Source organism: Stenella coeruleoalba, assembly GCF_951394435.1.
Source record: "Stenella coeruleoalba genome assembly, chromosome: 6".
Taxonomy (NCBI): domain Eukaryota; kingdom Metazoa; phylum Chordata; class Mammalia; order Artiodactyla; family Delphinidae; genus Stenella; species Stenella coeruleoalba.
The window spans coordinates 122,175,760-122,185,102 of NC_137151.1; positions in this window are offsets into that span (position 1 = coordinate 122,175,760).

Consider the following 9,343-nt stretch of genomic DNA (forward strand, 5'->3'; position numbering starts at 1 on the left):
TCAGTCGTCAGTCTACAGAAGGTAGTGGCCCCCAGTGGTTGGTTTTGGACCTTCTCATCCTCTTGTCTCTGGGTAGTTAATCGCATCTACCTCTCATGATTTCTCAGTCTCCATCACTGCCAAAAGCCAGAAGCTCCCAACATAGAGTATTACACTCAAAGCTCTGTCTATATAGGTCTCCACCAGGCTCATTGCGCAAGTGCATCCAACCAGCAGTAGATCGCAGACAAACTCCTCTTTCCCTTCTGTCTGCTCACTCCCTACATCGAGTCCACCAGAGTCCAGATAATCCTATTCTGAAATAGCTCTTGGAATTAAAACTATGAGCCCTTTAAAATCACTTTTATTGTTTTTTTCTTCCATTCAAGACAAGTGCCTTTATTCATGTCTCTGATTAATGTGGTACTTACGTCTATTTTTGCACGTGGAAAGGAGCAAACTTCATCCAGTCACGTGCTCTGTCTACTCTGCTTGCATCCCTGGGGAAGAGGGTAGCTAATCTGATTGCCCAGAGCCTAATACTTCATTGGGTTGCATCTCACTACCCATCAGTAAAGGGAAGTGTCTTCAGGAGTTGAGGCACTGTCTGTCTCCACCACTCACAGGGTAGGTAAGCTCTGTGGGAATGGCCTTCTTATATTCAGAGGTAGAGAAGGCAAGCCTCACTTGCATCCTTGGCCTAAGCTGCTTTCTCCAATCTAGCTTTTACCACAGAGTTAGCAAAAGATGAGAGATCGGTCACCAATGTTTTCCCGGCTTAATAACGCAACGCTACCTGGTCCATACAGGGAGGTGATAAGCAAAGGGATTTAGGCCTCAAAACTCAATTCTCAACCCCTAACATGACCAAGGAGGACGTTCCAGGAAACTCTGGCATCCAAAAGAGAATATGAGGAGACATGAGCTCCACACAACATAGAGAAAACCCCAGAGAGAGAAGAGACCCAGATAAAAAGTCTCTAAGATGAGATGAAAGGTCTACTGGAGCAAAAAAATGAAAGCACAGGGAAATGAATTTAGTCCCTCCTTTTTCTAGTTTCTGATATTTTCATCCTAGTCAAAGACATCCCAGTATGTATGGGGGGTCCAACCCTTTATTCAAAGAAAAGCCAGCCTCTCTCTCTTGAGAAGCTCACGTTCAAGAGCACAAAGACAGAAATGACTAAACAGTCATGTCTTAGTTTTAGGTGAAAGCAAACAATTTAACGTTTGGAAGCTACAAAGGGTATCAGTGAAGAAGCCCCTTTCCCACCCTCCCTCACCCCCCACCCCCGCCAGCTGCAGCTTCTCTCCCTAGAGGTGACAGCAGTTATCAATGGCTTGAATCTCCTTCCAGATACCGAATTCTCCTTTTTCAGAACTACACTTTAGAGAAAATGTGTTTATGCTTCTCAAAATTCCTAAGCAAAGGAGGCAAAAGAGAGAGCAGTGTCATAAACTGTTCTGATAACAGGTAGCCCAGAAGACCTAAAATATGGCCATGGAATATCAGGGTAAAATTCTCCAGAGAGATACTACAAGCTTATTGGAGAAAGGAATAAGCTCTCAGACCTTTCCTACAGCCCTGCGCAGGCCAGGAGCCCAGGGGAGCTTTTGATCCCAAGAGCAGCTGGGTGCTGGGATCACTTGGTGGTACTTCTAGGGCACCCACGCCTTGGACCTCAGCGTTTTCACGGTGCTGCTGGACACCTGCCATCCAGGAGACTGGGCTTCACTCCATCCACCGCGGCTGCTGTCCTGACACCTGGCCAGCCACTCGGAAGCCCCTCTCCCTGTCCCCTGCACCTGGACCTACAGCTGCTGGTCACATCTTATTAGACCCAGACGCAGCCTTGGTTTGCCTGATTTAGGATGGACTAGTGCAGACAGGAGGAGCGAGGCTCACTGGAAACGGTAGTGAGAAAAGTCCAGGAAACAAGTCAGCAGTTTTCCAGTCCGTTATGGCTTAGGATGAAAAGATAAAGCAAAACAAAAACAAAGAGATGAGAATAAATTTAATTTCTGTGATCGAAGTTTCCTCTTATTGAATTCTAGCTTATTTATCTATATTTCTTAACTTGGTTTTCAGCCTTCTGCTCATGGACCATGTCTTTGTTATGATTTTATCTAGTGCTAAGCGGAGAAAAGAACTGAATAAAAACAACCCTGGGTTTTTCCTTGCCAAAGAAGTCATAAATTCAGATATGAAAATTAGACTTCAGGGCAGAGTGATGATTCAAGAAACCAGGGTTAATACTACATGTAGAGACAGGGAGTTGGTTGTAGACAGAAGCCTTCCCTGAAGAATTGTTGATACTAGTCAGAAACTGGAATGCCCATCCGCAGCAAAATGATTAAATCATCTAAACCATGTGATCAAAGACTTCAGAGCTATAAAAGGAGTGAGATGAGTCTGTGTGTGTTGATATGATTAAGATCACCCAGATATTGATAACTAAAAGAAACATGGTATACAAATGCCCCCAGCTCCATGAAAAATTGTGTTTGTGTATATATATATATGCCTACACATACATATATATGTGTGCGGGGCGTTTTCCAAAAATATACACAAGAACGCAAGGAACTATTGACATTGGTTATCTCTGGACCATGGAACAGAGTATGTGGGATGGAAAAGAGACTCACGTTTCATCGTATATCTTCTGTGCTGTTTGAATTTGCTTTCCACGTGCATGAAAATATTATTTTTGTCATAACAAAGTCCAAAAAACCCACTTAGCTAATGAATGCATGCACAAAAAAGAAAAAATGCCTGCATACATATGCAGATTTAAAAAGCTCTAAATTCTCTACTGCATTCTAGAAAGAATTAAAATAAATATAACAAAAGTCCAGAAAGTGAATTACACCAGCAAATATCAAATATCCATAAATAAGTGATTCATGTTCAGCTGCGTCAGATCCATAAAAGTCGCCTTCAAGCATGACTGAGATACGGGGCTCAGGAAGCGTTTCCAGGGGTAAATTGATGGAAAGCATCATTTTCGTCTAGAGCTGCTATTCTGCTAACTCAAGGTCAGGCTGACAAGGTTACACGTAACATTAACATTTAGAAGTGCTCTCCCTCGGAGGTGGAAGTACAGCTCTTCTGAAACCTTTAAAACCTTTTGGGAAGGGGTCACTGCCAACATCCCAAGTTCTTTGCAGGTTTTTAAATGATTCTGTCCAGGGCTGACTCTGAATGTGAAACAGTGGACAGAAACATGCCCAAGATACTAGAGACATTTTTTGCTATTCCTTAAAAATTAAGAATCTTCCCTTCTGCTGTGTGTACATGCCAAGTATCTCTTATAATGACATTTCATCTACATATCATTAACACTTTATCACACGAAAGTGGCGGAGCAGTAGCTTCCCAGCAGAGTCTCCGCTGGAAGTGGAGAACTGATGTTACACAAGGTTTTTCCAGGCTTTCTGGAATTGTCTGGGCCAAATGAAGCACAGCAAGGAGGCAAAGTTGTGTCTTACGGTTTGCATGAGGCTCAGTATGGAGGCTTCTATATACACTACCAAATGTAAAATAGACAGCTAGTGGGAAGCAGCCGCATAGCACCGGGAGATCAGCTCGGTGCTTTGTGACCACCTAGAGGGGTGGGATAGGGAGGGTGGGAGGGAGACGCAAGAGGGAGGAGATATGGGGACATATGTGTATGTATAGCTGATTCACTTTGATATAAAGCAGAAACTAACACACCATTGTAAAGCAATTATACTCCAATAAAGATGTTAAAAAACTATATATCCCCTAAAAAAAAAATATGGAGGCAGATCTTCTGTGTGGAAAGGGCACCTTCGTTTGTAAAGGGTGAGTGTTATTTATGTCCTGATGCCTAAGACACCGGTGCTAAGTTGCTAAACATGTACAACAGCAACAGAAACTCAGTGCTCCTTATGGAAGTAACGTTTTCCTGAAGAAATCATCCTTCAGGCCATTTTAAATTTAACTTCTTAACAAAACGGTATGAGGAACTAAAGTGTGTGGGGTAACACGCTGTCCTTTGGGGAACACTTGAGTCTGGACAGAGTCATCAACCACGTCATTATGACTGGTATAGATCACACCACTCATGCCAAACTGACCTTTGCCCTCTCCACAATCATTTCAGTAAACTCATTACTTTTTATTTCTTTTTAGGCTGGTAACCTAGCAGGGGCCTATGGGGCCTTCCCGGGACAGACCCCTCCCCCATGTCCTCTGCTGTGGTTCCTCTCTGAAGTACCCAGATAACAGTATCTGCTACACATTTCCTGAGTTGTTTTACAGATGCTAAAACTCCCACCAAATGGAAGAAATTAACTACTTGATGACCATGAGCATGTAGCTCCCAGACCTACTGGAGCCTGAGGACTGATAATGTTAACCTTTGTGACACCACCCTGTTACCTCACCATCAACCAATCAGAGAACTGCGCATGAACTGATCCCAAACCCTGGGCTGCCCCTCCGTCACCTGGCCTTTAAAAGTGCTTTGCTGAAACCCACTGGGGAGTTCAGGTGTTTTGAGCACTAGTTGCCTGGACTCCGTGCTTGGCGCCTGCAGTAAATGCTGCCCTTTCCTTCACCACAACCCAGAGTCAGCAGATTGGATTTACTGTGCACGGGCAAGAGGACCCAAGTTTGGTTTGGTAACAAGGGCACTGTAAAGAAATGAATCAGCAAATTTGATTTACCCGAGGTTTGAATACAGAATTATTTGCCTAATTTTCTTATTTTAGAAACATCTGTCATTGTCACCAATACATAGAGTTGGTAATGATCTAACAAAGTCAGGCAATTCTCCAAGTCACCTGTGTCTCATGTGATCTTATCATTAAATTGGTGACGTCATCATTTCTTCTGAGTTTTACTTATTTATTTATTTTTGGTGAAGCCATTCTCCTAATAAACACCCTCTGCAACAGAGAATTAATTTTTTTCATCCTGTGTTTAGACTGCTTGAAATGGAATGGGGTTGTCTGTATAATCTCTGAGAAGTAAGTATAATCTCCTAAAGTAAGCAATAGTCAGGAGTAGTAGTATAAGGAGCCAAAGAATATTATTTCCACAGTTAATCTCATTTCTTTAAATTCCCTGGACCTTTATTTTTCTACTCCTCAAGTTACTTTTAGTGAAGAAAGCTCCCTCACTTGTTACGTGGATTACTGAGCATAAAATATTTTCTTTGTGTTGGACATGCATGAACATCGCTGCACATGTTCATCTGTAGCAGATGACCGTCCTTCATTTATCCACAAACATCTGTGAAGATTTGAGTGTGCCCCAACCATTTGAGCATTTGAAAATGGGTGATAATGTTACCCAGTCCAATCTCATGCTGCTCACCACAAGACAGGCCAATAGCTAGAGAGGAAAGTTGTTGGGACAAGGAATAGCAACTTTATTTGAAAATCCAGCAGACTAAGAAGATGGCCGACTAATGTCCCAAAAAACCATCTTACCGGAGTTAGAATTCAGGCTTCTTTTATACCATAAGGGGAGGGGTGTGGTTGGTTGCTGCAGACTTCTTGGTGTCAGAATCCTTTGTTCTTACATCTGTCCACGTAGGTCAGGTCATGATGTTCCTGTAAACCTCCAACAGGACAAATGTTATTCTCTGTTCTGCAACTTTTTATCTATGAATGGGAAAGTGTTATACCTTTAAAGGTCAGAGCCTTGAGAATGGCCTATCCTGTATATTTCAGGCTATAGGCAACATTCTTAACTTGTAGCAAAAGCAATAGAAGTAAAAGAAACAGATCCGACATTGAGTCAGATTTGCTCTTCCCTATTACACTCGTGGAAAAAGAGAGCCTTACAGTATGTCCAAGACATGATCCTCCTCCTCAGAAAATTTACTATCTGGTTGGGGAGTTAAATAATTCCATATTTTTAGAAAATGCATCCCTTTCATTTCTTCTCTTGTTGTTTTCCTTTGTTCCCATTTACCTCTCCCGCCTCACTCTTCCCTTTTTTCACATTTCCCATTCCTTTTCTTCTTCTTCCCCTGTCCTTTTCTTTTCTGCTAATATCATACAATACAATAACCAAAGGAATTAACCCGGTGCCACTGGGGGTATTTAGGGCCGAAGAATGGTCCCCTGCTCTTTGGGGTTAGGCAGCCCCATTGCCTCCTGAATCCCTGACCTCCACCCACGTTGTCAGCAAATGCTCCCTCTCTCATGTATCCCATAAGGCCTGCAATGGTCCCAGCCTTACAAGCCCTTCTGCCCAGCCCTCTCCTCGAGCCAAGGCCCATGTTGCCAGCCTGGGCCGTGGGACAAGGCTAAACCAGTCTTCCCATCTCCACATCCAACTCAACAAGGAATGGGAGGACTTTCAGACACTTAAACTGCAAAATTTCCTGGTCACCAGCCCAGGGTTGTATGCCTGCATTGCACATCCCTGCTGCTGTGCGATGCTGTACGCTCATCAGTGCACATTCACTAAACAGGTGTGCATCAGAGTCACGATGTAACAGTCCACATTGGCAACATAGGAAAGAGTTCAGGTGAAATACCGGAAATGAACAAACCACCACTTCAAATAGGAATACATGTTTTAGGGAAATAATTCAATCCAACATCCAACATTAGCTCTAGACTAGTGGATCACAAGAGGGGCTGTGTGTGATGGGGAAGGCTGTGGGTACCTCCGAGCACCACAGGTCCCACCAGGCAGATGCCTGGGGGGAGCGTCCCAGCTCATCCCCTCCACACCATCATCGAAATACATGTTTTCTTTATCGTCTGTTCATCGGGTATTGAGTTTCCACTGTGTGTAGAGGACTCTCTTGGCCAGATTTACAAATTCTCTCAAAATACAGCCCCTGTTCAAGTCTCACCTGCCTCAAAACAACTCTCTCTCCCTCTTCCTCTCTGTTTTTCTCCCTGCTTCTTTGTCTCTGTTTCTGTCTTTCTCTGTTTCTCTCTCTCTCTCCATCTCTCTCTCCATCTCCCTACCCCCAGACTCTTTCCCTCTCTCTCTGTCTCTCTTCCTCACCCCCTCCCATATGCTCTCTGTCTCTCTGCATCTCTGTCTCTGTGTCTCTCTGTATCTCTCTCCGCCTGTCTCTGTCTCTCTGTATCTCCCTCTGCCTCTGTCTCTCTCTGTCTCTGTCTCTCTCTGTGTCTCTGTCTCTCTGCATAGCCCTCTAGCTCTCGCCCTGCAGTTTTACTCCTTTCCCTCCCAGAAGAGTCTCTGCTTCTCCCCACCAGCCAACCCTCAGTTGACCAAAATCTGTTATGCCCTACCCTTCCTCCCATCTCTGAACCTGCCCTGGGAAAGGGCACCTCCTAAATGCTGCACAAACTGGATCTCTTTCAATCCTTATCTTACTTGTCCCTGTGGCATCTGGTTCTCTTGACCACATTCTTTTCCCCCCAACCTCTCTGCCTTGGTTTTGATCGTGCTTCCTGATACCCTTGGCTCCCAGCTCCTTGGTGCCCCACGAGACTCCCTCGCAGCGTCCTTTTCTTCCATCTGCTCCTGGATGGTGAGTGTTTTCTGGGCCCTCTGTTTGGCCCTCTTTCCACACCACACCAGCTTCAATGGGCAGTCTCACTGCTCCAGAGGATTCTCCCTTCCCTTCATCCTGAGGACTCAGATCTCATCACAGCCCAGATGTCTGCCTCTGCTGTGCTCTGCCCCACGCTCAAACCCTGCCAGTTGTTGCCACTGGGACATCCCTCGGACAAACCCAGAAGGTCCCTACAGACCTCAGCATCACCCCTTCCTGTGTTCCTCTTCATACCTTTTTCACTACCATTGGGTCGTCTTACAGCCAGAACCCAGCATGCTGGACACGGGCAAAGCTGTCACACGTCTTTGGATGAACCATCTCAGGACAGGCCCTACTGCGTCAAGAGGGAGTAAGCCCGTGTCTTTGCATTTTGCTTGCCTCTTGGGCTGAGGAGACAACCAAGTCACTGCCCATTGCCCTCTCCCTGTGGCAGCCTTGAGGGTGACAGGCTGAGGTGAAGGTGGGGATCCAGGTGTCACTGGTCATCATCAGCCCTTGGACTTGAAGCTGGGTGTTGGGGGGGATGGGTTTGGAGACAACGTTCACCCAGCAGAGGCCCCTCTTTCAATCAGCTTTTAATCCACACAACCCTGTAAAGACATTTCCAGTTCCGGAGTGCTGCAGTATGGCAACACGGAATATCATTTGTTGGGTGTGAAAGTTACAAAATTGGAAATTATTTGTTAACTAGAACATTACAGTTCATGATGACACACAAGAGCATTTCTAAGTTGCCTGACATGATGGCAGAGAAGAACGTTGCCAAGATATACAGCCCGGGTTGGGGAATGAAGGTATAACCCACAGAAAATGACTAAAAATGCTCAGTAAGACTAGTGAGGTGCTGATGTGGAGGAGATGCGCGGGGCAACCCCTTGAGTCAAAGGGAGGGCACGACCCCCAGCCTGGCCAGACGGTCTGACAGCAGGGAATGTCAGACCAGCCTCGGTTCCACCAACATCATTTATAAAACTTCAGACAGCTCAGGGGATGAATGTGGGACACGTCCCGTCCTATGAAGAGTGACTTCCTGGCCCCCTTCCTTGGGGATCCTGCTGGCACACCTCTCACCTGCCCAGGAATTACTAGGGATGCTCAGGATGGTGCAGGGCCATCCTCTGGTGTCTCCTGGAGCACGTGGGGGAGCCAGGGAAGAGGCTGTACTGCGTCCTCATCCACCCTCTGCTTCTCACATTCCCCAGGAAGCGGGGCGGAGGCTGGATGAGGAAGGACAGCAAACTGCTTTCCAAGAGATGGTTCAAAGAGATCAGCAGCCCTCCCTCTGCTGTTGGACTATCTACGAATTGCACTGGGACAAAACTGTCTAATACAATCAAGTAAATCTTAATGAAGATGTTTAGATCACAGAAAAGCCCCACTGGGAGCCAGAAGCCATGAGGGAGGGATTGCCAGGTGATTACCAGGGTTCACTCCCCAGGCCTGACAGGTTTTCCAGAAGCCCCCCTCCATTGAGCGTGTCCAGGTAGAACCACGGGCTGCTCTCAGTGGGCAGATGGGCTTCTTAGACCACTGCACAGCTGGGAAGTTCTAGATGGTCCAGGGTCGCGATGCCTTGACCGTGGGGGTAACTACGTCATGGTGATGGGAAAGCAGCACAAACCAGCGGGGGGGGGAGGGTCTTGGGCTGGGGTGACCTGTGATTACAGCCATGAGTCATATAGGAAACCCTCCTGAAAGCTTTTCCTGCCCCAAAATAGCTCCAGGCCGTGTGCAGGTAGAGACCTTCAAGTGGACAATACGTGTGATGTTTTTGAGTGACACTTCATAAAAAAAAAAAACACAAAAAAAGCCTGTTGCTGAAAACTCCAAATATCAATATT